We start from the raw sequence: 9332 nt of genomic DNA on the forward strand, positions 1-9332 counted from the left end.
GTTTGTTTGTTTTTTTTTTTTTTTTGTTTTTTTTTTTTGTAGAAAATCCTAAAAGTGATTTTGTTGTTGGTTTCCGTTTACAATGAGGTTTCATTTAATTTGTCTCGGTTTTGGTAGATTATCTTTTCGTATAATCTATTTCAATTTTGGTAGACAACCTAAATAAAAAAATAAAATGAAATAAAAACATAATTTGGTGAGAAACCCCTAATTGTTGGAATATATTATTGTGTTGTAGTATATGAATATCATCCAATATATGTATATGAAAACCCTAAAAATCGTCAGGAGTGCGGCACGCCGAACAAGACCATGCAGCCCCGCCCACTTTTCGCCACGTGTCAAGCCAACATTTCGCCACGACACTATGTTTCGATCAAGAGCATGACGCGCCTCTATGGTGCACGGGGCGTCTACCCCCAATTCGTCCTATAAATAGCAATCAGTCCCTCCTGCTATTCCATCACCCCTTCATACGATTCTTTCGAGCTCTACCCTATTTTAGCCCCTATTTCCTTCGTTTCTGGCATGCGGTGAATGCCTGCAACACCCATGAGTGCTCAACTAGTTGTAATCTTCGAGTAGGAGTTCCAAATTTAGTATTCTGTCTGCTTAGATCCCGGTTCTCATCAAAAGCACTCAGTAAGTAAGCTTCACTTACTCTGCTTTTGTGTAATTTATAATTAATATATAAGTCTTTACTGGGAACTTATAATTAAGATTTATCAATGATCATAAGTCGATATATTGATTGATCCACTTACGGGAGAGGTGCCTAAAATGGTCATGTCAGCTTGGTTGTTGGATTTTAGAAAGACTATACGTCGAAATGGTCTAGCCTCCCGACAGTCCTACATGGTTGATCCTTACTTGATAGATCATGAAGTAGACTTTGAGATTATTGAGGAATCTAAACCTGTAGGATAATGGTTCCATGAGATGTGAAATTAAACCAATACTTAGCGTTATATACATCTAGGCCTTCTGGAAAAAGGTATAAGGTAAAGCTCTGCCGGTTCACCAATCACCAGCCATTTTGTCAGGTGAGTGTGTAGTTGTTATCGAGAACATAATCGTAATCTAAAAAGTATTAGTGTTATTAAGTAATATCAAAATGTTTACATGTATTATTCGTGTTACGTTTTATTTGTATAAATACAAGAATTGGATTAGATACTATATTGGGAATATATTGCCTTTAGTTATAAGTTTTGTCTTGAGTTTAAGAATTACTTATTTACTTAGTTCAAATTAACTTTCATATCGACTGGGTCTTGTAGTCGGGGTAGAATTTAAGATCGGAACGGGGTGAAGTCCTCCTCTTTATTGGATTACCAGAAATGGTGGCTCCATATCATATAACTAACAAGTATGTATAAGTCATCAACTAGAGTAGATGACAAAACTTAACTATTCCAGTCAGTCTAGTGAATTACGTTGCTAGCATTGGACTTATAACCCATGGACGTAGATAAAATGAGATATCATATTTATCAAATCTTTGAATATTGGTTGCCTTATATGACTTACACTATGATCAGTTTATATTTATAATATCATAGATTGTGCTAAATATGTTGAATTGATGTGTAATTGCCCAATAATGGCACTACTTTGATGGAATGTTGAACATTATGTGCAGGTAATTATGTAATATAAAAGTGAGCGAAACCTGTGAGAAAACGCACAAAAGGAAGCTAACAAATAGGGGAAACGAATTGTTAAATTAATGAAGAAAAAAGGTTGATGGGAAAATTGACCACTCTTCACTGTTTTGGTCATATCTCAAGCTCTAGACCTCATATTGACATGAATCAAGAAGTTTCGGAAACTAGAGACAATTTCCCACAACTCTCATGTTTTGTGTTTTTGTTGATTTTGTGGTTTTCATCACCAAAACGTGCCTGGAAGGTGAAGGACGCAGATTAGGCGTGTATGACGCCCCGTGGGACGCCAAGGTCAAACAGGTCAACATCTGGGCAGATTGCGGAGCAGAGAAAATAAGGAAACCCTTCAACATTTTACCAGGCGTCTAGGACGTCCCCTGGGACATAAAGGCGCTTTAATAGTGTCTCGTGTTGGAACGAAGTGCTACGTAAGGAGCTTGGATTTGTGAAGGACGCCATATGCAACGTCTAAAACGTCTCCTACGATGCCGACCGTTTTAGGCCATTTTCGAGTGTATTTCAAGGACAATAGAGATCATGCAAAGACGCACGAATAACGACTCAGCGTTATTCACAACGTCTAAGACGTCCAACGTCCCACATCGCCAAAATGTTGTTATTTCGTCCACACAATATAAATATGGACCTATGCATCCGTTTTTAGGGTTCCCATTGGCGAAAATCAAAGCTCTTACCTACGGTTTCGAGGCTTCTAAACCCTTACAATCATTCCAAAATGCAATTGCATTCCATTTCAATTCGGATTTAATGCAAGAATCAATTCAATTCATCGTCAAGCAACATTTGAAGATCATTCAACCGGTGAATCTCATCAATTCCAGTCATTTTCATAAATGGTTGCTTATTCCCCAAAGTTTATTTGTTTCTCTATTTGATAATCATTAGGAATTGTTGGATGATTTTAAGTTTGTTTATGAATTTTACTATGCATTTTAATCATTTCATCGAAGTTATTGTTGTTATGAATTCAATGGAAGGCTAAACTATTAGGGTCACTTCCGGGGATGTTTAGGAATTTTTTATGAATACACTTGATTATTACTTGATTCTAGTTAATTTCAATTGTTTTTTTATGCTTCAAGTGATAATATCTGGTAATGATAGTTGAAATTGGGTTGTTGTGTGAACTTATTTGATTTCATAACTAAAATAGTGTTTTGTCATTTCACCGATTGTTCCAAGTTCAAATATTATAGGAATTAAGACATTTGGTTGAATTTACATATGTTATTCCAACTTACGGTATTTAGTGATTAAGATTGTAATAGGTAATTGCAAGACACCATATTGCTAATTCACTAATTGTTCCTAATTCAATCAGACCTAAAGAGTAAGACAACTTGTTGAATGAACATAATGTGTGCCCAAAATTACATGTTACAGGTTAATAAACCCCTAATTACATTTAAGTAATTGAATTGGTATTTTAGGGAAGAAATTGCGTGAATATGAACTGTCCGACAACTGAACCGGGAGTACCTTGTTTTCTCATTTATAGTATTTGTTTTAACAACCAATTTTAAGTATTACTTTTTTTTACATCCGAATATTTTAACACAATGTTTAACCATGAACTCCTCATGGATTCGACCCTTACTTACCCTAGCTATCTAGTGGTTTTGAGGTTATTTTTTATCGAGACGACAACTTCGATCACACTAGACAAGGACACCCCTTGTTGTATAGTAAATGAGATATTCAAACAATTCATCAGGTAATGTGATTCTTCCAGATGATTGTTAAATTAGGATATGTGGGGATCGGTTAGGTTAGGTAGTTGGTCTTAGGTCAAATTCTATATACACATATATTATCTGATAACGTTGTTCCCCATGATTGATATTTTTTATTATCATTAAATTATTATTATGGGCTTGAAATCCCTATGCATATCACCAGGTTTTCCCAAACCTGACCCACTCATTTTTATACATCACATTTAGTGGAACCAAGGTTGTTGTGGTCTAGTTAGGATGTTTAGTGGAATAAAGAGATGTGCATGTCATAAATAGTTTCGTGACCTTTTACACTTTACGTTGTAATGTATGTTTGGATACGAATGAATGACGTCCTCAAGGTTTTGATAAAATAACTTTCGTTATTTTAAAAATGTTTTATTTAACTGAGAAATTATGCATCTCAAATTATAAAGTGTAAAGAAAAATGTTTTAATTGATTATGAAAAATAGGGATGTTACAAAACAATTTCATGGTTATAAAGTCTCAGATTTAGGGTACTCTCCTTGAATACTTCCTTGCATTAAAGTTTCCATCTCATATGTCTATTTTGCAAACATTTCCCATTATGGAAACATTTCCATATTCCCATATGACCATCAATTTTAACCAAGAATCATCTCAATCCAAAACGTGTCACCATGGTCCTTCCAAATAATGTCATACTTTTAATTGTCCATAAGCATGCCAATCTTTGGTATAAACTTATAATGCTCTTGACAGTTTGTTTAATAACTCTAGTCACATGAAATTCTAATCCTTTTCACACCGTGCTAAGAGCATTTGAAAAATATAATAATCGAATTTAATAACATATGTAGTCGATCCTATATCTGAAGCATATGGGATTTAATTCATTATTACAAGGGTCTGATATTTGTTCAATCTTTTGCTATAATATTTCCATATATAAAATATGACATCCCTAAATTCACGGTCATTTGAAAATTTTTATTTATGCTTATTTAAAAACCAGAGTATCCATTTTAAAGGATAATATTGCGGAATTTGTTCCGAGGAAACATGATAAATATATTATCAAAGAATTTATGAACAAATGTATTTTATTTATGTTAAAACTTTGGGATATCATTGTCAATACAGAAACACAAGCATAGACAGACCTTACATTCATTTACACTAATGATTTACATCTCCATTAATCTCTCAGTGTAATGTGTATCCGTATCGATATCTGTGATACAAATAAACTGAGTGGGTCGGGTTGGGAAACCCGGTGAGTACATAGATTTTTCAAACCATAATAATAAAGTTACTACGTTTCATCATCAAACAATTAACCCAATTATCCATCCATATTATCTTCTTTATTCTTGTGTATCTTCCTTAAGAATCATCTATTCGTCAATATTTATTCCTAAGGATTGTCCTAAGGAATAGGCACGAAGTCCATCGCTGCTAGGGTTTATATAATAGGCACTAAGTCCATAGTTGTCGATGTTATCTGTTAGGCACTAAGTCCATAACTGCCAATGTTCATCTATAGAGCATTGAATCCATAGTTGTCAACGTTTATTTGTGAGACACTAAGTCCATAGCTGCCAACGTTAATTTGTAAGACACTAAGTCCATAGTTGCCAATGTTAATCTATAAGGTACTAAGTGTTAGAATAGGTGTCTAAGACCATAACTATAATTGGTATATACTTGAATTGATAGTAGCACAAGTCCTTCTGGGTTGCCTTCACTCATGCAACTTGACAAGATGACCTTTGGAGAAAGAGTTGAGTTTATTATTTGGAATAATAAATTGATGTTTAAAATGATTTATAATATGTTAATTAGAAATCATATTATTAATTTGTAACATCTCAAAAATCAAGGCCAAAAAAAATTGTTTCAGTCATAATGCTTATAAAATTTGTTCGAGGAAAACATTATAGATATCATATTAATTCATAAACCATAATTACATGTCTCAAAAACCATATCGTCAAATGGTGATAATGTCAGAGTATAATCTCGTATATCTCAAATGCGGAATCATGTGTGTACGATGTGTTACTACCCTGCCGACTCCTTCCCCTTAGACAAAGAGGTACTTGAAACCAAAATTGAAAACCGTAAGCACAAAGCTTAGTGAGCTCCCCCATCATACTACATACCTTACAATCATACATATCGTCAGGCAGTTATAAGGTGCCTGACCTACCCATGTCAAGCCATTTTGGGGTGCTGACCTACCCATGCCAATCCATTATAGGGTGCTGACCTACCTATGTCAGGTCGTTATAGGGTGCATGCCTACCCTCCGGCCTATCTAAACCGGACACCGGGACTGTTTCACCCCTACCACTACCATGTAATAACATAACATAATCATGATGTCAAACATATATGGGGTGTCCGACCTACCCTTCAATCCTAACGACCGAATCGGGGGACTATTCCCCTCTTACTACCACTATCGCATATAACATATCATACTGCCACATAGAACACATCATGTAATAGCAAACCTAGACAAGTATCACAAAGACAATCATCTAAAGACATTCCCTGCTGGTGGGCCGACATTGTGGTTGTAGACCCACCTCTACTGGAAGGTAACTCACCTCAATGTTGTGTAGTGTTTGCACTATCCTCGGTATGGAAATCAACTCTTCTCGACTCCTCAATCAATACACAACATCCTTTCTACATCACGATTTCATACTCGTAACCCCTATAAATGGTTAACTCAAGTCCAAGTCAAATTTAAGGTCAAAACCTTGGTCAAAGTCAACTTTGGTCAAGGTCAATATCTGGTTGACTAGACTCACCGAGTCAGTCCACCAACTCGTCGAGTCCCTACGTCCACAAAATCTGTCCCTACTCGTCGATTTTAGCAAGAGCTCGATGGGTTCTCCTTCAACAAAACATCAGGACCTTCTTCAACTAACTCGTCGAGTTCATCTTCATCCGTATGAAGGTGTTTAGTTTATGGCTCTCTGATTTCGCATAGAACTCACTGAGTCCGTCTTCATGTGGTTGGGACATTGCCTTGAACTCGCCGAGTTCCTTATTGAACTCGTTGAGTCATTCGATCTTCAAGTGCATAACAAACCCCAACATACTGAGTTTCCCTTTAACTTAACCAATAGACCAATTCCATAAGACGTTTGGGGGAAACTGCAACCTAAATCACCGAGCCACCTAAGCGACTCGTCGAGTCCCTATTTATCCAAAACTATACAATCGATTTTAACCAGTCTTAATGCACCCAAATCATAGATCTGACCTTCTAGGGTCCATATTATACGTAAAGTTCCAATCTTGACGTCCATGAATGAGGTATTTGGCCCAAATGGCTCTATAATGAAGTCTACAAGATGCATGGGGTGCTTATGGCAATAAAGTTGGCACCTTTATGCCATAAGAACCCCCAATGGTTCCAGATCTGAAACTATACCCTCAATGAACCACAAAATTTCGAGTATGGCACCCTTAAGGCTTAGAAAAGGTAGAAATGAACTCTAATTGGAGATATAAGAGATAGATGGTCAAGGTTTCAGCTTTATACCTCAAATGAGTTGTAAATGGGGCACAACCTCTGGATCTACTAGCTTCTACTCGAACTTCCAAGCTCCTTATTCCTTCACAAGCTTCACAATCACCACAAGCACACAAAAATGGCTCAAGAACACTCAAACAAGGTTAGGGTTGTTGGATTAGTGTCTAAGTCCATAACTATTTTGGTATGTACTTGACCCGATTGTGAGCATGGTCCTTTTGGGTTGCCTTCACACTGGTGACTAGACATGATGACTATTGAGGAAAGAGGCTGGTTTACCCTAAGAATCGACTATCCTTCCTTCATTCGTTTCTAAGGATTGAACTAAGGAATCGACACAAAGTCCATTTGTGACAACCGTCAATTTTCGGTCAAGTCGAAGTCAACTAAAGTCAACAAGTCAAACCGGTCAACTCAATTTGCCGTGAGTACTAGAGTTTATGTTATGTACTTTCAAAACAACTCTCTATTCTAATGAGAGATCATAAGTCGAAAAGTGCGTTCACCTAGATCTCCTTAACCTAAAACGGTGGTACGTGGAGAGCCAAACCGATAAAACAATGTTACATACTCATCGGGAGTATGCAAGATCCTTAAACAAGGCTTAACGGGGTTTACGGACCTTGCAGTGCGTAGCCGGACACTCAAAAAGGTCACCAATGAAACCTCTCTCAATCATTTTCACTTTATCTCTCTCTACGAGAAATCTCTCCCAAATCTCTCTAAGTATGTGAAATCTCTCCCAAATCTCTCTTTGAATGAGAAATCTCTCCAAGAATGTCAAATCTCTCCCAAATCTCTCTAAGTATGTGAAATCTCTCCCACATATCTCTTTGTATGAGAAACCTCTCCAAGAATGTCAAATCTCTCCCAAATCTCTCTCTGAATGAGAAATCTCTCCAAGAATGTCAAATCTCTCCCAAAACTCTCTAAGAATGTGAAATCTCTTCCGAATATCTCTTTGTATGTGAAATCTCTCCAAGAATGTCAAATCTCTCCCAAATCTCTCTAAGTATGAGAAATCTCTCCCACATATCTCTCTGTATGTGAAATCTCTCCAAGAATGTCGAATCTCTCCCAAATCTCTCTAAGAATGTGAAATCTCTTCCAAATATCTCTTTGTATGTGAAATCTCCCCAAGTATGTCAAATCTCTCCCAAATCTCTCTGAGTATGTGGAATCTCTCTCAAATCTCTCTCGAAATCTCTCCCAACTTTCTATAATCACTCGGGGCATCCCGACCCTCGAATTTGGCGAAATCAGCCCAAAAACGGAAGTCTACGCGAAAAACGGACCTTATGAACCGAAACCCCTCTTAGGAACCGAAACTCCTCTTAGGAACCGAAACCCCTCTTAGGAACCGAACCCTCCTGATGAAGAAGGCTGCTGATCCGAACCGAAGGTACTGTTCACTAACCGAACCGAAGGTACTGTTCATTACTGTTCACTACAGTTCGTTCAGTTTTGACATTCTAGCCTCTTATCTCCAGACCGAGGACCGAAGCTTCCCTTCTGACTTCGGACCGAGCCTTCGGACCTAGCCTTCGGACCGAACCCTCGTCCCTTCGCTTCTCGCCTCTGGCTCGCGCCTCTCGCCTCCGAATCAGCATTCTCCTGACCGAACCTCGGCCTAGGGACCGAACCTCGGCCTAGGACCGAGAGGCCTCGCTGTGAAGCCTTTTTCTCCCGGTTTTCAACCAAATTTGCGTTTTAAGCCCGTTTTTAATTATTTTAACGCGGGGTTTTCACCCAAAATCATATTTTAACATAATAAACCCTAAATATTCACAATTTAATCATAAATTCATAAAAATCTCTATTTAAATAATAAAAGCAAGTGGGTAAAAGTACAAATAGGTGGAGTGTTGACTTTGCTTTACTTTATGACACAAGCAACCACTCCCACACCCACTCTATGACCAGCCATACCTCCCCACCTTACCTAGGTCACATCAATGTCCTTTCCACTCAATCATCACTCCTTCCCACGTTTTTGAGAGCTGGATATTCATCCTCTCTCCTCATTTTCTCTCATTTGCTCTCATTTCACAACAAGATCAAACTCTTTTCTCTCTCACTTTCTCTCTCTAGAAATTCGAGATTCAAGGGCTGATCTTGAGTTTTTCCTCCACATTTGGTAAGCATAATCCATTCCCTTTATGATTATCTCAATTATTTCCACTCAAATCATGGATATCTTACACAAACTCCATTATATTTGTGTTAGAGCTTCGAATCTTCAAGTGATTCTTCAAGTGTTCTTGGGTGGAACACTTCTCTTCTTCAACACTTACCTACTGAAATCACTTAAGGTGAGTCCATACCCCTACATTTTCATGTTTTCTCAAGTTTTTAGGGGGGGGGGGGGGGGGGGGGGGGAATACAAGTTAAAA

The sequence above is a fragment of the Lactuca sativa genome, chromosome 8, assembly GCF_002870075.4.
Source record: "Lactuca sativa cultivar Salinas chromosome 8, Lsat_Salinas_v11, whole genome shotgun sequence".
Lineage (NCBI taxonomy): Eukaryota > Viridiplantae > Streptophyta > Magnoliopsida > Asterales > Asteraceae > Lactuca > Lactuca sativa.